This window comes from Balearica regulorum, chromosome 1, assembly GCF_011004875.1.
Source record: "Balearica regulorum gibbericeps isolate bBalReg1 chromosome 1, bBalReg1.pri, whole genome shotgun sequence".
NCBI lineage: Eukaryota > Metazoa > Chordata > Aves > Gruiformes > Gruidae > Balearica > Balearica regulorum.
The window spans coordinates 50,227,856-50,250,599 of NC_046184.1; the positions used below are offsets into that span (position 1 = coordinate 50,227,856).

A 22,744-nucleotide genomic window follows, 5' to 3' on the forward strand; every position below is an offset into this window, starting at 1 on the left:
GGGGTTTGCAAGGAAGGGCCCTGAAACAGAAAAGGGTTTTGTGAAGTGGTGGGCAATTAGTTGTAATAAATAATCTACTGAAGGGATCCAAGAGTCATGTTTATAAAGGACCCACTGATTTTTAAATACTATTTTTATGAATGTAACAAATGGCACATACTAAAAGGTACTCTCAGATCTGAGCAGAAATTGATGCTGAATGAGGTTACTAACCTGAAATATATTTTAAGTGTATTAAAGAGATTTTAAACTGAAGCTGTAGTAAGGAATTAAAATTGCAGCTTGTTATTAACAATGTTGGTTTCCTGATGTCTGCTACCCTACTTACAAAGAACAAGCGCTGGATACTATCTCTGCATGGTGAAAACATTTACAGATGATTGTTACAGGTCTGTCCATTTTCAGTTGCCAAGGGCCAGTTTATTTCCTACAGAGACAAAACTATGTAAAGGCTAGAACTTCGTATAGTTACTAGTTAGTATTTCTCACTGACCCTTTAGTGCAGAGGATGGCTGGGATTTGCAGCTCTACGAGTCACACTCCTCTGCATCCTTAGGGTCATCACACAAAACCTGAATCCCCCCGACAGCCTGTGGTGGCTGGGGAGGCCGCTGGGGCTTCTCTGCCGTGTGCCAGAGCTATCCCCCGGCAAGGCTCCCTCTTCACCTCTGCTCTTGCTGAATCCTCCCTTGAACCCACCACATGCAGTTTTGTAGGATCTTTATCATGTCCTTCTTCCCAATGTGTTCGTGTCTGTTCTTTCTTTGAGATACCACTGGGAGCATCTGGTTCCTCCACAGCGGTTTACGTCTTTCTCTGAGAGCTGAGCTGACGCAGGGGCAGATCCCAGAGGCTGTCCCCCCATGGCAGCATGCCTCCATCAAGTGACCATGTCCATCAAGCAACCCGCAAGGGGAATGAGACTCTGTCACAAAATAAATCCCATTTCCTTTCCCTATACCAAAGGATATTTCTAAGACCTACAGCTGACGGCAATACTTTTTGCAGCAATGGCAGCCCAAGAAACAAAAAGCCACTCATCCAATGCCAGGCAAAGTTGCTGAAAGAAAACTATTATTGTTTGACGGAGCAAATGTGGCCCAGCAGTCCCCGCTAAAGCAGAGGATCCCTGGGCCCCCCCACTTCTACCAGCACAGCCCAAAGGGCAGATCACGTGATGATTACTAGAGCCTTTTTAAAGCGTGTTTTAGTATACCATTTATCTGGAGATTATTTTTTGTTGTTGTTTACCCCCATTGTCCTTAGCAATTTGCATTTAATGAGTAGACTACATGTATTTTTATAGCTGATGTTTCACAGCAGCAAATAAAAAATATTTAAATGCATCTGAGCGGCGTACTAGTGGATCCTAATCCTATGTTTAACCAGTCCTGGAAGGAGTGTTTTCTGTCCTTTCCCCAAGAGAACGGAGCTTGGGCTGCCAGAAGGGCCTGCTGAGGAAACAAAAGATCGTTAGCCACTGTGGATGAGCTCGGTCTCTTTGAAGAGAACTGTTTGCTGCGGACTGCAGGAGACTGAGGATATTATGCCTTCTGTTACAAAAAGCTGTGATAGTTGAACAGCACTAAACAAATCAGTGAGATGTCATGTCACCAACCTCAGCTTAGCAGACAGCGTAGGCGAGGACGCATCATGTTCAGCATTAAGGCATCTCCTTGGCAAGCAGTTTTCCTCTCTCCACCCTGACCACTCAGCATGTCAGCATTGTTTTACATCATCTTTGCTCCCAGCTACATTCAAACATGATGAAGTCCTGTAACGCATGTGTTTTTAGCATCGCTACACAGTCGTTTTACACAAGCAATTGCTAGTTCATCGAGTGCCTTTCTTCCCCCTCTTCCCCCTGCCTCCTAAGTGTCTGCTGGCAGCAGAAGCTAGCTCCATTTTCCAGCAGCTAAGGAAAGCTGTGGTGGGACAGCAGAGGACCTTCTGACCAGCAATACGTCATGTAGTGTGAGAACCGGAGGAGCATGTGGGGAAGGTCCCTGCACAGAGTGAACGAGAAGGGCTACTTAGGGGAAATAACAGAAAACGATAACAACAAACACGCTTTGATCACTCACTGCCAGAACTGTCCTTACAAATCCTCCTCCATGGAGGCCCCGTAGCTTCTTTTGTATTTGGGGAGAAATTTAAAAAGTTGAGAACCTGATCCAATTAAATAAGTTGGATGTAATTAATAACAAAATTCAGCCGTATTATACCTTTATAATACACATGCATACACAGAAGGACTGATTAAATGGGGTACAGGCTGTCTTTAATGTTGGCATTCTCCGCCAGTTGAAAACTTGACCATTCGGCATTGGTAACAACCTTTCAGTCTTGTATTTTTTATGCAATTAATACACGTCTATCAGTGTATCTGTCTACATTTGAAACAACTAGATACATTTTTTCCCATGTCACGTTGAAAACTTTTTATCTATTCATTTTGCTCTGCCTTTGGCAATTCCTGGTCAACACCAGAATTTATTTCTCACCTCAGACCCATTCACCCTCTTTCCAGGAAGCTGCCAAAAACCTTCGAATTTACTCTTATTACTTCTTTTTCCTTATTCCACTGTCCTGTTGACACACAGCCCTATGCTCGTAAACCAGGGTGAACTGCTGTATGTGTAGCTTGTCCAACACTGCTACAGAGCTAAAGGCAAAGCGGAGGGTGGGTTTCCTCCAGCCCAGGAGTTGTTTTGCCCTATCCCTTGCTTCAAGTCAGTTGCCTACCAAAAACACTTCTTTTATTTGAACTTTAGTGTAAAGTTCCGGCCAAGTCCATCTGCAGAACAGTGATTCCTAGAAAGGTACAAAAGCAAGAAATTGTATCATTTTTCCAAATGAGAGCCATACTAGGAAGATGCGAGGAATAAGGTGCAGGGGGGTCCTATGAGTAGCTAAAAATCTACTGAAGACTCTCTGGGCTTGCTGCAGCACACAGGCTGTGAGTCACAACTCCCGAGGCTTCCAGTTAACAACTAAAAGTAACAATCGATATAATTTTTCTCAGTGAGTGATTAAGACTGCTTTTAGCAATGCAGTCATGCGTGCTATGTACTAAAAAGGGTCCTTCATTAGTTACTTGGAAGAGGAGCATCTTGTTTTCTCAGTTCAGAAGCCAGAGGGATTAGCCAGCACCCCACGAGCACAGCTGCTCGGCACGTAGAAAGAGAGGAGAGGATATACTGGCTACTTTTGTCCCTGTCCCCACATCTGCAGTGCTCTCCTCATTAAAGCAAGAAAGAAATGGGGGAATTTTGTATTCAGCAGTGACATTGTTTTAGTCATACTTTGCCTAAGTCTGACACCAGAGCTGGCTGCTGGCAGCTACTGGCAGCTCCCTCCTCTGCCCTGCAGTCACAGGCACCTGCATCCAGCCCGGAGCGTGACCTTCATGGCCATGCTGAGCAGCCTGAATAATGATACCAGCTGCTCTGCACACCACTTTCTGATGTCACCCTGGCACATACGCGGGAAATTTATTCATCCTGGGTTTTGTGGTGATTGCCTCTTCTGAAATAAAAAAGAACAGTTATAGGTAGAACTGGCAAAGAGGACAATGACAATAATGATGTTTTTTCTTATTTGAACCATATTGTTGCTGAAATGAAATTTATAACGACTCCTCCCAACTTTCCATCATCTTAAGTTTGCTAACGATAATCTTCCTTTTTAAGATGAAGTCATGCATACAGTAAACAATATGCTGCTCCCAAGCCTTTTTAGGTTTGGGTAGCTCCACATTTTAAGGCATTCTTTGCAACGCCCTGCTGGTGCAATACAGAAGCATGATGGCATAACTATCTGAAAGGTAATGCTGGGATTTCTTAGAGTCTTGTTCCTCTGAGGAGAAATGATGTTGCCAAAGCTTGCATGCAAAACATTTCCAACAAGGGGAAATTGATGTTGCTGCCTTTTCATCACAATGCGAGTTTAATTTATAGGCAAGCAAAAAGCAATTTTTTTTCTGAAGAGACTGATCAAAACTGTCACATGCAAAACTTACGTCTCTTTCCCCTTTTCTTACAGCCCAAATATCAGATACAAGTATAACTTACGTGCAACTCATTTTCCATGCTTCTAACTGCAGTCTTATGTAATAATCGTTTGGACACGCTGTACTCAGAAAACTGGCAGCAATTCCAAGATTGACACATGTGACAGACCTCTGGCACCAGCTTAAAGATGTTCAATATCTGCCATGCTAGTATACATGCAATGCCCTTGCATCCAAACATAAATGCCACACTATTCCTAAGCATGCTTATATCCCAGATTCTACCAATTTCATAGAAATTCTGCATCGCTCATCCCTTTGTCTCAGTGTCTCTCTCTCTGCTTCTGACCTAAACTTGGCTACCCCTTTTTGCCTTTCACCTCTCTTCTCCTCTGTCACAGAATGCCTCCTTGGCTGCCACAGCATCAGCTATTTAAGCAAAATGATTCATCTTCTCCCTTACTCATGCCTGTCTTTTTCTGAAGAGGTCTGGGTGGGATGAAAGGAGATGCAGCCTCCACATCCCAGGACAACCCAGACCCACGTGAAGTGGTAGCAGCTCTAAGGGGTGGGTAAACAACCCCTGTCAGTCCTTCCCTCCCCAAACACATTTGAGCATTATCCTGCCTAGAACATGGCCTACCCTCAAATCTGTGCTGGATGGTATTTATTACCAGCCTTTCGTTACCTGAATCCCTTCTTATTTCACTTTGTGGAGTGAGGAGTATGCTTCCCATAATGATGGAGTGGAAAAGAGTCTCTGTAGGTGCCTGTCTAGCTGAGTTCCTGACAGAAAGACCACAGGGATTTTGGTTTATATTATTATGTAAGGGTGCTTAAAGCCTTGGCTACATAAGATTCCAAACATACAATTTGAAAGTAAGAAATTCTTTGGGAAAAAAAAAAAAAAGGGTTTGTTGGGGTTTTTTTGCAATTCAGAAAGATGGTATTTTGGTCTAAAATGAGGATCATCACTTTTGAAAACCAAACAATTGAACTGAAAAATGGCCAGGGTTTCTTTTCATTAAATAGTGGAATATAGTGACCAAGAGAAGGATCTTCTGTGAAAATCTCATCTTCAGTCAGAAAGTTTAAATCTCCTGAATCTCCTGAATATATGCACAGCCCACACTGGACACCAAATGAAATCATCCTCATTATATCTCTGTATGTAACCATTGAAGAGCAATTTATTCCATATAAAACCAGAGCATTATCAATTCCATATGTGAGGTCTTATGTAACTTACATTATTTTTTCTTTCACCATTATGCTTCAGTTTTCACCAGAAGCTTCAAAGACAAATAAATCATTAGTCATTTAACTGATGATACGTAGTACTCATATTTGTCATCTCTGGCAGGGTTTTGCTTTTAAGCTTAAGTTAAAGCAATTCATTTGTGTCCTAAGTGGCATAAGGACACAAGCTTCATTGCAGCAGTTCTCTGATAATGCTGAACACAGAGCAAGGTCAGACCTTAGGAAGGAAAAGTAAGCACAGTGCTGAATGATTGCGAAGATTATTTTTTTCTGTAAGTCAAGCAAACTTATATGTTGCTCTTCTGACACTTCCTTGGAAATGGCTGCATCATTTTAGCTGAAACATTTCTCGCCTTCTCCCCTCAGCTCCCCACAAGAAACAGCCAGAGGCATTTATTTAGCATTGAAAACATCTGAACAATTTATTCACATTTAAGAAAGTATGGAAGAACTGAAAACAGTATAATTTAGTGGAAAGAGCTGGGCAGTGTCTTCCTAGGAGTTAATACCTGTGTTCTGCTTAATGGAAAAATTGCCATTTTTCTTTATCAGTAATTCAGTGAGATTGTTACTCTGCTGCTCTCTGAAAGGTCATCTATAGCGGTTAATATATAACTCACCAATGTGTCAGTTCTTCCCTAAAGTGTTATTTCAGGCACTGCAGGGGAATTCCCTCTGACATCCGTGCCAGACCAAAGGTACGCTGGCAGCTGCGGTTTCACAAAGGGGGAACTTCAGCTGCAAGGCCAGCTTGGGAACGTCTGTCTCCCATCCCCACCTTGCCTCCGGCTGCTTCGTCACACTCCCGCTGCTCCGCAACTGCTGTTGGGGCTGTGCTGCAAATCAGCTCAACCGAGCTGATCCAAGTTATAACTCATCTTTTGTATTTACAGGGTTGTTCTTAATACAGGTTGCTTTTCTCACCAGAACGATGCCAGAAACCGCAGTGCTGGTGCCACCGAGAGGGCAGGGCCCTGGCACAGAGCAGGGGAGCAAAGCAGTGGGGATAGCGGGCACTGGGGAGGAAGCGCGCCCGGCTTTGTGGAACCGCCAGCTCGGACGGCGTCTCTTCCACTAATAAGGATAGAATGAAGTCTGGAGGGTGTTATCCGAAACCATTAAACTGAAAGTTCACCCACAAAAGGACCGTGCATTGGTTTAAAAAAGACTACAACTAAACAGTAAAAATTGCTCCGTATGTGCTTTCTGCAGAAAAGGTAGCTATGTACATAGGTGTTAGAGAATGTATAGATCTATATACGCATATGCATACACACGCACATACATATTCACACACATACACATACAAAAATAATTTCTAAATTTAAAAGAAATGCAAAATATGTCTCACTGCAGAGGTTTTGCCAGCCTTCAAAGCCTGCATGCAGCTCTGGCTCCCCGGGATGGGCCGTTCATGGAAGCAACCACCAGGAAAGCCTATAGAGGGAGCAGGTCGCCTTCTTTTCCTGAGTGACAGGCGGTTTCAACCTTAACTGACGACCCTGAGAGAAGAGAGAGACAAAGGTAGAGGATGAAAATGTCTTAGGGAGCAGTCCCAAGGCCCAGAGCGAGGAGCAGCAGCAGCACCTGCCTCTCCAGGCATGGGCAAGGGGGCTGCAGATCCACATCCACCATCTTTTCCTCCTTCCCTCTTCTTCACGTTCACACCTGAAGGTTCACACCCGCAAGGGCTCAAGAATCTCTCCGTGTTTTCCCCCTCCTGAAGTCGCTGGGGTGTCCCAGCACCTCAGCACATTGCGGGATGGAGATTTGCTTGATTAGCACTTCAGTGGAGTTTCATTTTCTAATACCTACAGCCAAAGCGATAGAGCTCTGCCTAGAAGTAAGGGAAGAATGCGGTAAGGAAAGCCTGGCATTTCCTCTTGAACAAAAAGAATAACTAGAAAATGCAGAACTGTATGTCACAGACAACACAAGAGAAGCAGTATTTAGCAGAACTAATATTAAAACTGCATTCAGAAGACAGAATATACAGAAATATCAGAGTTAGTCATTGTCAGTAGAGGCTACGTGCCTGAATTGAACATTATGTTTATTCTAATTTACATGTGCATATACCAAAATTTCTAAAAATCTTTAACCCATGTATACCTGTATTGTAGGTCCAGAAAGCTGGTAGTTATTTGTACGACTGCAAAGCCCAGACGGCCCAGCCTAGTCAGAATTGCATTTGCTGAGCAGACACAAATCTGTACCAAGAGCCTTTGCCTTACCATTTTTATTATAGTCCAACAAAAGAGAGAATAAGATTTTTTTCCTTTTTCTTATTCTTTCCCTTTTTGAAACAACCAGGGAGCTGTGACCAAAAAAGTTTAAAAGAAACTGAATCTTATCAAACAAACCCAGATTCAGCCTTTGAGATCAAAAGACTAGCAACTAAAAAATACCTGTTTGGGAGCAACGACTTTTCTAAGATGCTTGACTGAATAGTATATGTGTTCTCAACTTAAAAATAACAATTACAAATGAAAAAATGATGCACAATACCTGGCAAACACACATGCCTTATATACCCTGTTGTACCTGTGAGTTCTCTTGGTGGAAAGACTGGCCACCAGAGTGTGCACCAGCTAACTTACGTTTCTGTAAAAATCTAAGAACTGGCATAAAGCATACAATATTTATACATTAAAATTATACTAAGAGCTCTTCCCCCCACGCACTAAGGTCTAATAATACTTTAGCGTTTGTCTCCTGGGGAGCGAGAGCAGGTCTTGGGACTGCAACATAAATAGTTAAGCACAGGTCATGCAGCAGTAAAAGAGAAAAGGAACACTCAGGCACTGCAGCACAAGGCATTAAAAAAAGATAGTATTACTTTTCCTCAGCTAACCCATATAACATGTTTCATCTTTTGATACAGGTTTGCCTTTTTTTTTTTTCTTGCATCATTAGAGAGGCCGTTTGAGGAATATATTCTGCACAGTGATGTGATTCAGCAACCTTCTGGAAAACATAAATGCAGCCCTTTTTTGGTGCAGTAATGAAACACAACTGGTAATAATTTTCTTTGAATTGAGCCTAACTGGAAGCAGACAATGTACCATGTAAGCTTAAGCTCAGTGGTCTTGGATCACAATGTCATTTTTTCATGGTTTTTTATATGATTGAATATGAGCTGAACATACCCTGCTGCTCAAACCAGGCCAAAAACAACAAATACATTACTGTGCGAGCTGCTGCGTTACCAAGAATGGCTCAGCAAATACATTTTCCTTTATATCCAAATTCTAGGTAGCTTTTGTCCATACCGACACGTGAGACTGCTGTTTCTGAGTATGTCCTAAGGGCATATCCGCAGAAAGGTTACCCTGCAGTTCCACGAGGGCAAAGTCCCGTTATGAGCTTGCCCCGTCATAACTTTTTTTGCAGAAGGGCATTGAATGGTACTTAGTAACACCACTGTAGAAACACTATGTAATTTGGCGTTTTTGGTATTCTTTACCCAGAAGTGCTTCAAGTCTGGGAAATGAGATCAGGATCAAAAAGCGTTTGCTTTAAGACAAACAAAATCCCCTCCCAAGTGACAGACAGGGTAGTCAAAAGATTTTAGGGAGCCATAGTGCCCTGGTTCTTCACGGGTGTGTTTCCCAGCAAAAATATCCTAATCAAGAGACCCTCGTCCGTTTGGCCTGACAGAGGAGCCCTATCTCCAGGCAGACACAATGTGGTAGCCCTGGCAAGCGATGAGCGCCTGAGCTGCGACGTGCTGCCTGTCCTGTCTTAGGGCACACGCTGCTTTTTCTCCAAGCAAGACGTGGGAGCGCCGGGCAGCATGTGTCCCACGTACCGCCGCGACCCTTCCTGCCCCGAGCCGCAGGAGAGCTGCCATGGCAGCTCTGCAGCCGGCAGCAACCACAGCTTGTGAGGAGCGGGTCCCACCCGCCCCGCGAACCATTCCAAAGATGAAAAGTGCTGCGTAAGCGCCAGCCGTTATTGTTACTGGCAGAGCGGCGTGGGGACGTTTGCACGCAGCGCCTGTGGGCTTCGTAACCACGAACCAGCATGGAGCCTTTACTCTCAGAAGCACCAAGCAATATTCCCCAAACACATTCCCATTTGTAAAAGAAAGAGTCATTTTGACAACAAAGTCTTCCAGTGACTAAGTGGGCAGTGTGTTGCTGGCATTAAACAGCTGGCAGAATTTCTATCATAAACATTGCTATCAGGGCATTGTATCTCAGCTGTAAAAACTTGCTCCAGGCTGATATTTGGCAAACAAGACCCAGCAAGATAATCCTTTTTTAAACACATTATCCTATTTGAGTAATCTACAGACATGTAAATCAAGAAGTCTGCAAGTGTGGGCCCCACTGACACCTTTGCTGATTCTTCTCTGCTGATGCTATGGACCCCGCCATCCCAAAGCACTTGCTCCAGGGCTTTCCTTCTACCTCCAGACGCCCTGAATGGTTCAGATAAAAATGCTGGGGAGGCACAGGGCAGAGCAGACAAGCTGCAGTCAGTAAGGAGACACAGAGAAGAGTTTCCCCAAAAGAAAAGCCCATGTCCTGGGGACACAGACATAGTAAGACGCTGATCACCTTTTTACACAGGTGAAGAAGAGCAGCTGCTGGAAACCCCCAGAGTCCTACCTAGCCACATACTTGCCTCCTTCCAGATCTGGAGTAGCCAACTTTTCTGTATAAGTGAAAGAAAAACTGCACCTATTTCTACCTCAGAGGAAACATCTGCTGTCCCTTCAAAGCTAAACCAGCTTCTTGGTCATAATGCCGTAACACTGCACTGGCTACGCAGTCCTCTTGTGTTTTGAAAGGTTTCCTGTGGACTCTACCACATCTGACAAATGCTTTGGAGGAAGACATGTCATCCACTGGCTCTTCTGAATGGAGATTTCCAGATCCACACAGAATATCCCCGGGACAAATAAGCAGTTAAATGCAACAGGGCTGGAAAACTCAGCACTGAACAAGTGGTAGCAACTCTTTATGTATTCATGTTAAAGTAGTCAGGATTTATAGTCAGAAATACTCTTTTCATTGATATCATTATTAAAAGCCTGTTACAGCTAAGGGGTTTTTTTAAATGCTGAATCTCATTTCCAAATGCCCTGAGGGAACAACAGCCACAACAATGAAATTAGGAAGCCATTACTGAAGATAAAATGAGAATAACTAAGCTCGACACTATACAGGGAAAATGCAGTGTTAAAATGTATGAGGTAAAATGTTTTCTAACTACCCCAATGTTAAACTTCATTTTGTCCTTGGAATGAGCAAGGGCAGAAATTTGTGACAAGCTACCATGTTATTAAACACAACTGTGGTGTGTGCAAGTTACGTGCTAAATCACTATATTTTCTCAGTATAGTTAAGACCAAAGAGGCTTAATAAAACATTTTTGATTAATTTTTAATTAACAAGAGGTTTTTTTAAATGCTGTTAACCTTCCCTTCCTTCAGGATTGTGATTCAGGGAAGTACTGAGAGAAGAGATGGTTTACTTTTCAGTCCTGCTTACACAGGAAACTTGGAGGGATATCTCAAATGAAAGAGATTCTTTGGCAAGCATGGAGAAACCACTGCTATCGCACCTACCACCTCCATGGCAAAAACAGCAGAAGGTGACAGGTATCCACTTATCTATACCAGGGCAACCATGCAGATAGATACTTCATAGTGAAATTTCCTACCATAAGTAGGACTCATGTTTCAGACCATAAATACAACCGTGCCCTGGATTAGAGTTAGGCTTCCCTTATCACTCCTGAACAAGTATCTTCACGAGATGGACACTGTCACACTGCCCGCAAGCAGCACATGCACAGGTTGCGCAGGCTGGAGAATGACAGTTCCTCTTCACAATCACATTGAAAAATCCATTCCCTTTTTTTTCAGGAGCAAAAAAAGAAATCGCATATTTCTAAAACCAGAACTGTGTCGTAATATTCAAAACGGGATAAGAGGGGTGGGGGATTGTTGTGGTCTGCTCTTTCTTCTCACATTAGGTAACTCCCACCTTCCTCCTCCTCTTCCAGCCTCAAACACTTGGCTGTCATAAACTCTGTAAGGAAATATTGTCAAATGCATTCACCAAACATTCTGACACTGATGAAAAAGAATCATTCAAATGAACAAAATAGAGTAATGAAAACACTCTGGTTTGAGCATTGCTTCACATTAGTGAACAGCTCATTTGCTATTCCTGGGTGTTAGAGTTGAGCTCTGTGCTTTTGCAATAGATATTTTTAAATAAAGGTTAAAGAACATGTTTGTCTTATGTTACGTACTCGAAATGTCTGTGGAAACAAACAGGCAGCCTCTTCTTACGGGAGTGTCTATAGGTCTTGAAATGAGCAGACAGACCAAATACACATGGGTTTCACAAACTGCTGCAGTGAAAACCTACACATGTGAGCTGACTCCTTATCTCCACTTCAATCAAATGAGCTTATTGTTAAAGTTTTACAAAGCAACCCAGCAGCAAGGTGAAAGATGAAGAGATTATTGAATAATAGATAAGAATATTTTTAGTCAGCTCAGATGTATTCATGTATTTGAGAAAGCAGCAGGAAAAAGCCCTCAGAAAGGCGCTGGCTGAATTCCAGCAAAAGCAACCTGACCGTCAGCGCCCCACAAGGGCCGGGGGCTCCCTGGGGCCGGGGTGCTGGGGGGTCCCCAAGGGAGGTGGCAGGGCAAAGTACAGAACAGGGCTGCTGGGGGGGCAGCCCCAGCCACTGGGCATCTCCCTGGGGTTGGGGACGTGGACCCATGTGTGGGCCCATCTCGAGCGGCCCGTGGCTGGGCAGGGCTCTGGGGAGCTGGAGACCATCCCTGCTGCAGCATCACTGGGGCAGGGACCAACAGCCCCCAGGGGCTGAAGTGGGGCCCTGGGCTGTGGGCAGGATGGGGGGAACCCCAGGGGGCTGGGCAGGGGCAGGCAGGGCTGGGGGTGCCCACATGACACCAACACTGACGTGCAGAATTACTAAGAGAAAGTTCCTGGTCTTTCTGCTCCTGGAGTTGGTTAAGATAATATTTTTGCTTCCTTTTCACTCATAGCTTTATAAGACCAGCAATCCTGTCCTTAAATTTGCAGCAGCTGGAACTGTAAAGCCATTTCCAAGGTCATTCCTTCCCATCACGTTTCCTACAATGCTGTTAAATGCAAGGGGCAACAAAGAATTTGTACTGCTCTGGAAAGGACCTACCTCAATGCGCAAAAGAAGGAAACTACCAAATTGACTGATTCCAGCGCTGTTCTGCTTCTTACCCTGCATCCTTTAACTGAGGGAGGATCATTGCTCCCTTATTACGGTCTGAAGAGATAAAGATTTTTAAAAGATCTTTTCACTGCCTGAGCCAGCCCTCTCCCTGTTGTCTTTCCCTTTTAATAAAGATCACAGAGCGGCTGACGTCTTTGATCTCACCACAGATCCTGAGAGCCTCTGAAGAAGTGGAGGTATAATAACATCATTCACTTAAAAGCCAGGGAGATACTGACTGAAACTGCAACTACTGAAATAAAGTACCAGTGAATAATGAAGAGTCACTTGGACATTCAGAACTTCATTCATTAAAAAACATCTCTGAAAGGAACTGGTTCATGCGTCCCCAGGAACACTAATAGAAGGAATAGCTAATAGAAGAACCACCATGCTAAATCAGACTTGGCATTTAGTCTAGAATCAAAGTACTTGCACATAGTCCAGCCTCCCCCACCACCAACTGCAGAACAGAAATGCCCTTGTCTTACCTCGGGTATAACTATCAGACTATATGCAATGGTGGGGTAGAAAATCTTTTAAAAGACAGATGTAAACAGGGAAAACTCGTCTCAGTAGTATGTAAGAAGCACAGTCCATTACAATATAATGGTATGACTACCCCGAAAATACTGTACAGTGTGAAAAGACCCAAACTTTGGTCTTGTGGGGCAGAGACAGCCATCAACCCTCAGCACCATGGAGCTCAGCGCTGCCTAATTTTCCTTGATTTTCTGACAGGAAACTTCCGGTGAACCCCTTGCTCCCCTAGCTAGATTGCTGTAGGCAGCTGAGCTAACAAGTTCAAAATTAGCTTGATGTGTCCAAGTTATATCTTGAGTCCTGGAGAAAAAAGAGCACATAGGAGCTGGTGCTTGAGACTGCAGCAGAGACATAGCCCAGCATTTTTACAGCCTTGTCCAGCAAAGCATTTCAGCACACGTGTAGCTGTAAGACTGAATAGACTTGGCAACTCCATTAACTTAATAATAGTGAAGCCTGTTGTGAGCTTCCTTCTGGACTGGGAATTATTTCTGAAGGGTTTTATAAAATGCAGTAGAGCCTCACAAAGCAGAGAACAACAGTTTTTCAGTTTCTCTCCTCTCCACCTGGATGCATTGGAACTAGGACATTTTGGCATAAAAGCCAGACATATTAAAGCAAATGCCAGAGCCCGTCAAAGGCCCAGCGAAGTCAGTTTTGGGGGGTGTGGGCAGGTACAGACAGGGCATTTGTCCCAGGGCCAGAGAAGCCCCAGTGCCAGATGGCAGAAGTCAGTGTGAACACTGGCAACATGGGACAGGGAGCCCCACGCCATCTTTCTGTGAGGACTTGGCCAGGCTGTTGTGCCATTGCAGCGTGCAGGGCCCAGAAGGCTGCTGCAAGTAGCAAAGCTTAGTAAGAAAATAGTGGTAAGTAAATCTGTGGGTTATATTCTCCTTCTTATGACAATCCTTTTCAAAAAAAAAAAAAAAAACAAAACACAACAAGAACCTTCAAGAGAAGAAAACCACATAAGAACCCCTCACAGAATCCCAGCCCGTACCCATGCACAAACACAAACACATAGAAACCAGCATATTTATCCAAAACAGTCTCACATAGGATCTCACTTCAGATCTTGCAGATCACATGGGAGTGGAGGGTCATCCACACGCAGATGCACTGCTTTTGTAGCTGTTTTGATCCACCACCTGCATCTTCCACTTCCCAGCTCCCTCAAAGTGAAGTTTCAGAGTGACTGAAATACTGAAAATATGCCCTGCCTGCAGATTAGAAATGGCTGTGTTAGGTGATCTTCACCCCCTGAAATTGCACCATTTGACATTTGAAGCTGTGTTTTCATTTCTGGGGAATAATGCACACGCTTCAACTCCCTCCTCAGATGTGTCATCCCACTGCTATTCCTTTCTTCTTTAAGCTACAGTTTGGTATTCTTTTAAGTGAACACAATTGCCAATAAAGCAGTCCCCGCTTTCTCCCACTCCCACGTCTTCTCCCAGATGATCTGTTGTACTGTGCCATCATAAATATTTGTGTGGCTACATGGTGAACCAGATCAAGGAACTGATCCAGCTGAAAAACAGCTCCTGGGAAAAAAAATATGCAATTTTCCAATATAGTTCCCCACAAGGTCATACAAATGCTTGAGCTGCAATTGTGAGGAGGTTTCTGTAAGGACGGGAGTGACTGACTGAGAGAAGGAAAGGGGAACAGTCTGCTTTTTTAAGCTGCTGCGATGGCCTTAATGTGGTGCCATGGTTTGGCATTTGCTTTCACCAGCATTTGTCTCCAGAAAGCACAGAGAAACCCCTGTTTTGGGGAGTAAACAGGCACAGAGCTACTGAAGAGTCCTCCCAAATACCAAGGGAAAAGTTTTTGCACAGCGATATCTAATTCTTGCCTGCATCTGAGGCCAAGTCCGTAATCTCCAAGACAGTGTCCTTACACCTGAAGAAGAGCTTTCTCCTTTCAACGACAAGCTCAGGGATCCTTTGGAATCAACTGCTAGCACTGCAGAGGCATTTCTCCTTCCAGCCTATTTCTCCTTCTCTCACTTTCTCTGGATTTGAGGACTTATGAGACAGAATACTGCCTGGTTACCCCTTCCAAAGCCCTATATTTGAAAAGTCTGGAAGCATTAACATTTGATTTCATTTTACCAAAAAACTTTTTGAAAACAGCTCATCTCCCCATTTAACAGTTTCTAAACTAAACCTAAAACTAGAGCCAGAAAGTCCTGACACTAATTCCCTCAATTTCACTTCTTTTTGTCTCATATTCTTTCTTCACAATAAAGTGACGGTTCCACCGCCAATATTTCTCAGGATACGTGTGATAATCTTCTGTGAAACACTTGAAAATTGCAGTTAAATGCAAGCTTGCAGCTGAATAAAGCTGTACAGAATACAAAAATGTCCTTCCCTTGCCTCCTCCGCTTCAAAAAAAGAGAGTCAGGAATTACTGTTTTCTCCCCACTGGTTTGTGGTGTGAGATAGTGAGGATACGAAACTAGCCGATCCCATGAGTGGGAGGACTGACAACAAACAAAACTCTTTTCTTCTTTTATTGTTTCCAGCAACTGTACAATTAACTTGAATTGTGGCTATCTTTTCACCAGTGGGCTTAATGTATTCAGACTAAGGATAGCGTCTTAAGGGAACATTACAATTTCCTGAAGAGACTGCAAATCAGCAGTCTTCCCTGAAATCGTATACCGTCGCTTACCCTTCGCTGAACTAGAAACACGGAGGCAGTATGTTATCATACGCTAGGGGACCTCCTCCATGCCATGGCAAGCTTGGGGACAGAGCTTTCACACATACGTTGACGGACATATTTAGCTTGAGGGAGTTTATCCAGTAAAGGTGGGGGGGAAATTGTGCACAAAGATAACAGGAAGGGACTGACCCTGGTCATTTCTACTATTTGGCTAGCTCTGCTAATTTTGGAGAAAGCCAAGAAGGACTTGGCTATGTAACAAACAGGCGAGCATTTTTAGACATTAAGTGAGTTTGAACTCTAGGGACCCTAGAGAATGTAGAATCTACTGCTGGGCAGAAAATGCGTAAGGAAGTCAGAGGCTTGTTTTTAACATATCCTTGGGAAAGCTGACAAGAAGAGCTGCCTTTGAATTTTTTTCTCCAAATCAACTGCCAGTTCCCCAAATTTCATTCTGTCTCTAATTCTGGCTGTAATAGTGTGGCTGTTGGAGCTGTGATGGTCTCAGGACATAACCAAGGCAGTATTTGTAAGGACAGCCCATAGTTATTATTAAATTGTGTATGTGAGGGGGAAAAACCAGACACATTTTCAGGCTCACAAGCCCATCTCCATGTCACTGAAAAGTCAGTGCGCTTAGAAGTATGTCTGAGCTTTTTCTAGCTATATCTAGTAAAAGATATGACACCTCCCTTCAACACTCCTCTCCTCGATTTGATGCTCAGCAAAGCCTCCTCTAACCCTGTCTCCATTCTGACAGCACTCCCCATCTTGTCTGGACCCACTGAGTTTTCATACATTCACTTCCACCTTTCTTCTTGTTCTTCTCACTCTGCCCCAACACCTCCGTAAGGCCTCACTGAGCAGATCTTCTGGATCCCCCACTCTTTTTACACTGAAGCCCCTTTGACAGACCTCTGTCAGGCAGGAGCAGTTCCACAAAACTTTGTCTTCTGCAAGGCAAAGCCACCAGAGAGATTCCTGTCCAGCTAGAGCAGCTTTCTCTGGCCATATCACTGCCATCAGGAGTAAAAATTACCCTCAGAAATCAAGTTCCTTTCACCTTTGATCATTTCAGTGATAGGGTTCAATCTGCTGCCTGGCAGTCGCCAAGGCAGAGCCGGGGAGGATGAAGCGGGGATGGAAATGAAAGGCTGACCTTAGGGTGAAGGAGGAAAGCGGTGGGTTGAGGCCAAAAACCGCTTAAGGTATCTGTGCCCTGCGGAGAACACCAGCGGGTCAGAAAGGAGCTTTCTCGGTAACAAGGAAGCAGCCAGGGTACAACAGGCAGTATTTTTCCCTGCGGTATATAATAACACGGCATTTTGTGAGCTTTGTCCGCAGCTGCTGTGTAGAAAACACAGGAACTTTTTGCAATATTTTTAACGTTGCTGTGTCACAGCGTTCTCCAGTTCTGAATGAGTGGTTAAAAGGGTCAAGAACAGGTTAGGACCCCGTTGAGCGAAGGGAAAAGAAAGGCAAGGGAAGGAAAATTCTCAAGTCTTTGCCTCAAAGGGCCATCAAGAACTGAGGGGGCAGCACCCTGCAGACATGCACAGGCTGGCAGCACAGCGAGGACCCATCGGACACTATGTTTCTGCAACTGAAGCAAACACTGAAGAAAGGCCCTTGAAAGAAGCGTGCTGGGGGGAGAAGGAAGAATTTCTAGCAGTGTTCTGCAGAACAGCAAATATCCCCATATTCAAGCTTGGCTAAGGGCTGTGGTGAAGAGTAGGAATGCCTTAGACAGATAGGACGAAAGGAGAAAAAAAATGCCCCAGCCTTCCACCTAGTGCAGACCATACGGACATTTGAGCTGCTGATGAATCAACATGAATCAGCCCTATTATACCACAGGCCGTAACCATGATGTAAACCGAGGTGATGCAGCAGCTGACTCAGAGACACCTTGCACGTCCAGGGCGAGGCACAGAGCTGGGGACAGCAAGCTGTCAGCCATCCCCAGATAAACTCATAAACCCTGGGCAACAGGCCCAAGGGATTTTGCCCTCTCTAGTTCAAATAACCAATACGTATCCTGCCAACCTGTAATGTGCAAAGGCTCACTGACTTCCTTTAAAAGAGAAAGACCTCCTTCAGGATTGATTTGTCTTGTCAGTGAGGTCACTGACAACAAATAAAGGTGCTGTGACTACAGCCTGGCTCACCACGCTCAACGGAGACTGGGGCTGGTCGTTATGTAGGATCTTCTCTGAGGACCAGCTGAAGGTAGCCAGGGACACGTGTGAAGAGTCGTGTCAGCAGCAAGAGCTGCTTGACAGGACATAAACAGAAATCTAAGAGACTATGTGATAGACTATGCTGAGCCTTTAAAAAGCAGCTCTGAGCCAGGGTTGCTGGATGTCCTCACCATGGACATCCGGCAGCAGAGCTACATAAGGCAGCAAACCACACAGCAAAATAATAAAGAACACGTTATATTTCAGTGGCATCAGTTTCCCAGTCCAGTCTCTCACATGGTGATATGAACAGCTGTATGGGCATGGAGAAAAGGGCCATCTGGCTTGAGCTCTCAGCTGAGATCAGGTCTACCACCAGGGAATTCCCCTTGAGACTACCCTGAGCTGCCCAAGAAGTCTTGACCCTCCACTATACTTCTCTGAAGTACAGTTTCTCTAAAATATCCCTCACATACTGCAGATAATAAATTGCTGTCGGCTTGCAAGGAATGCAACTTACGTGCCTCTCCCTGCGTCATTCGCAATGCTTGCTGGTGTGCAAGGAATGCAGGCAGAGCTGTCACAAGAAGATTTGGGAGCATCCCTCTCCCAGACCATCCTACTGTGGCGCTCCTTCCCGCCTTTCACACTCCTACTAATTGCCACCAGGCACCAGCAGACCCTGTGTCTCGGCAGCAACAGCGACTGCATGCCCTTACATGTCCCCCTGACTGTATGCTGTATGTGTTGTGACGCCCTTCCTGAAGCCCCTGCATGGCTGATGTCCCCCTTGGCCTGGCTCTGGCCATGGATCTGCATGTTGGCATGCTTCTGTCCTTCCTCACCACAAGCCCCTCTCTTCAGTATGGATCAGTTCCAGATAGAGCTATACATGTTCACGTTAGTAATAGGAGGAGGCTCTCAGATCTCCATGTTAAACCTGGACACAGGCCTGTAGTAAACCAGGGATGAGATTCATCTCACTAAAACCTTTCATGCTTTTAATGTAAACATGCAAAACTGAGCGAGTTGTCTAGACAACCTTTTTACTGTATTATTGTATTGGAGAAGCACTTCTGGAGTACAACTCATCTGAATTAATTTATATATCTACCTTAGAATGGGATGACTCATGTATTGCGAAGTATTTATTCCTCACCATTGAATCCATCAATGAATCTCATTCTAGATGTCAAACAAGTGGAGCTGTATTTGCTTGCACCATTTCTTACAAATACCCACTTGGATACATTTATATCAGCTTGGAATTGATTTCTTCCAGTTCCATTTGCATAGTTGGAGTTGATTCTCACTTAAACACAGAAAAACTTTAGAATTATGTCTCCCACCTATTCTTTCATGCATACTAATCTATTTATTTATTTATTTACTTATTTATTTGAATTTTGCAGGCTGCTGAAAAGGTAAGCTACATCACTCTGAGCACTGGACACAGTGATCCCCTTTGGCCTCGGATCTCTTTGTGCAGTATGCTGTGGTCTTTTTGAATAGGAAAGTAGCAGGGCTTCATTGGAAAGTAGCAGGGGCTGACAGAGCTGGAATCCCTGGAGGGACACCTCAGATGGGTGGGAACTGTGGACTTCAGCACTTTCTTCGTTACCTGCATTAGTACAGCTAGAGTGGGGGCTACCTTGTCTTTCACTGCCTCTGCATTTTGCACATGCGGCTGGGGACCTGGAAAGGAACAACGTTCTCAACACCAGCATCATGGCAGGCAAGAAGGAAACAGAGGTGTATATTCAGCATAGCTATGCAATCTACTACCAACACATGGTGGCCCTGATCCTCAGAGATGATAGATGGCTTTCAGGGATAGTCCTCCAGGACAGAAGGCACTGCCTGCTTTGGAAGAACAGGCTCGGTAGCATGGGTATCACAGAGTGTTTGACAGTGGTGCAGGTATGGGGTTGTCTACTATTTCTACCTAGACATCATCCTTTTAGCTCTCACAGCATTTACAATTAAGTTGTAACAAATCAAAATACGACAGTCTTTATGCAGTGCCACATCTGCGATTCTTATTTTGGACAAAGCAGAAAAGAATAAAGAAAAGTTGCAATAGTGTTCTTCTTACTAAATAAAAATTGGGTGGATGTGATCTGGCTTTTACTATTTTTACTATTTGAGCATACCGGGTGGTCAGAGGGCCTCTATCTCTGTTGGACAGTATTGATCTTAGCTTTGTATTCCTGCTCTTGAAGAAATGTGTGCACCAGCACGACAGAATCAAAGGATGCCTCAAACAGGCTTTAAGTTTGAATCATAGAACCACAGAATAATTGAGGTTGGAAGGGACCTGTGGAGCTCACCGAGTCCAGTCCCCTGCTCAAAGCAGGTCCATTGCCAACACTGTATCAGACCACTTGATCAGGTTTGCCCTTGCTCTCGGAGCACTTTCCTGGGACTGAGGCTTTGACAGCAATGATGCTTTGCCAGCTGAAGCCATTCCTACTTCAGCTCCAATCCTGGTTCTCGCAGTGCCCTCCCAGCACAAACATTTATGTAGTCTCCTGAGGAAGTGATTCAGCTGAAATAGAATCTGTACCTCCAATATAATAATCATTTTTTTAGCTGGAACATTTCCCCAATCCAACTTATTCTGCAGTCCTACTCACAACTGTGCTAGCATGGTGAAGGGAGAGCCAGACAAGGACAACCAGCCAAGAGGAGGAAGGGAAAGGAGGAGGAAAGAGCGAGTAAAATACCTGCCTGAGCCAGAACTGCAGATTAATGAATTCTGTGCCAAGCCCAACCCTCAGAGAAGCAAGATTCAATTTGTGTTCAAGCCCCTTCACAACTACAATTTCCTCTTCCGTACAAGCGGGAGGTGGCTGACTTCAGAGAGTTTGCCGATGAAAGATGAAAGGCATGAAAGGTATTGCTTATTGACTATTTTCACATCTACTGAACTTACCGGGAAAACTCTACCAAATGTATAGGAACCAGGTGAATCTGTACATCTGTTAGAAAGCAGAAGCAAGCATAAAGCTGGCCTGAACAGAAGTATAAAAGAAATAAAATTTTCCGACTGAAATAGCCAGACTGGCTGAGCTACAGAACCTGGGGTGTCTCCACCCAACATTTGTGGAAAGGCACTTTCTTCAGAATGAGATCAAGCCTGAACAAAGCTGGAATGAACTCACCTTCCTTGGCTCCAGCTTTCCTATTTTCACAGTATTTCCATGTTTGTCAAAAGGATTCAAAATGTTATTCAAAATAACTGACAAGGAGAACAACCACTGATCACAATAATCTGAGTAAATTCCAGAGTGGTACTAGATTGCAAGTGATGTGCTGAAAGTTCAGGCAATTGATCCTCCTTAGTGCTACTGCCAACACGCAAAAAAGATCTGATTCATCCCATCTAGCAGCAGGTATTTAATGCAGACATCCAAGTTGGAAGCCAGATCACACTAGTCTCTCAGTGTAGTCCATGAAGAGTAACAAGCACCCCCTGAAGATAATTCATCCCGACATCTAACTTACCATTTCTGTATAAGCCCATCAGAGGTCAAGACTGCCCTGCAAGCACTACTCAAACCCCCATGCTTATCACTGACCAGTGAGAGGCCCCTTCACTTCTGAGTCCAATCTCAGTCTCCCGTTTCTACTGGCCAGAATTCAAAACGCAATTTGAAAGCCAAATACAGATTGAACTAAAACTTGAGTTGCCAGAGATTATGCTTACTAAAATCAACCCAATACTGAAGCTTGATCTTATTTTTAAAACTACCTGATCGACACTGAGCTGCCCAGATTTAAGGATAATACTCCTCACCAGAGTATAAGATTCCCATATAGACTCAGCGGAGGTTGAGGTCTCCAACTCATCCTGACTCTCACTGTTACCCTGACTTTAACATTGAAGGTATCCCTATAAAGACTTCCAGTCCTACCAAATGTGGAAGTAGAAACAAGCTCCTGGCTCCTAACTGTCAACATTCCTAATTCATTTCAGCGCATCTACCACGTAAGTAGTGGAGAAAAGCTGCCTTAACAGCAAGGAGTGGCTTTAACTAGAACCCTGTACCAAACCTTTAGCCTCTGCCGACAGCTATATCACTGATTACAGGTTCAAACTGAAGGGTGACTGGGAGAGCCACAGCCCACAGATCAAAGATATCTAAGTACATAATAGACACAATACACATGTTGTTACAGACTGACTGTACTGACAGTATTTCTCACAGTTAATCTCAAGAGCACAGCTGTGTTCCTTTTTAAATAGAATACAGTATTTAAAATTACTATGTTCCCTTCCAAAAGTATTAAGAGTAACTTAATTTTCTAGGACTGATTCTATGGACAAGACCTGTATAATTAAGAAAATGGAAAATGTCCTAATTCTACTTCCCTGCTAAATCCCATCCTGCAAATTACTGCCTTATTCAGAAAGCCAAACTCACCCTGCTAATTATAAATTCTTCTCCCCCCCAATTAGGTAATGGAAATAATAACAAATGACTTAAGTAACTAATCACAGCTAAATAGCACAGCTTGTATTGTGGATACCAAGTATTCCATACTGCAAACATACTCACGGAATATGAACAAGGAAAGCGCAGTCCGTCTCCATGAACTCCACAAGCGGAAGAGGTTGCGTTCACTGAGCGAAATGCAGCCAACAAAAAATACTATTTGGGGCTAATATGAAATGCAACTAGTATATCATCATTCTGAAGCTTTCAGCTCCAGTGCATTACTTTATTTTTAAGATGCTATTTGAGCTGTTTTCTGCCTTTGTACCATGCTACCAAAAGATTTTACAAGTGGGTAGTTAAAGAGATCACAGCAAGACCTGCGA

The 22,744-nt window shown here is 44.0% G+C and overlaps 1 long non-coding RNA gene across 1 annotated transcript in view; it reads right to left on the minus strand.

Annotated features, from left to right (window-relative positions):
• Positions 1-5,218: 5,218 nt before the first annotated feature.
• LOC142601045 (uncharacterized) overlaps positions 5,219-22,744 on the minus strand; it is a 59,790-nt gene continuing 42,264 nt past the window's right edge. The window contains exons 6-7 of the long non-coding RNA XR_012834601.1: positions 22,482-22,546; positions 5,219-6,774 (exon numbers count right to left, since the gene is read on the minus strand). This is a non-coding gene — a long non-coding RNA (uncharacterized LOC142601045). The remainder of the gene's footprint in view (positions 6,775-22,481; positions 22,547-22,744) is intronic.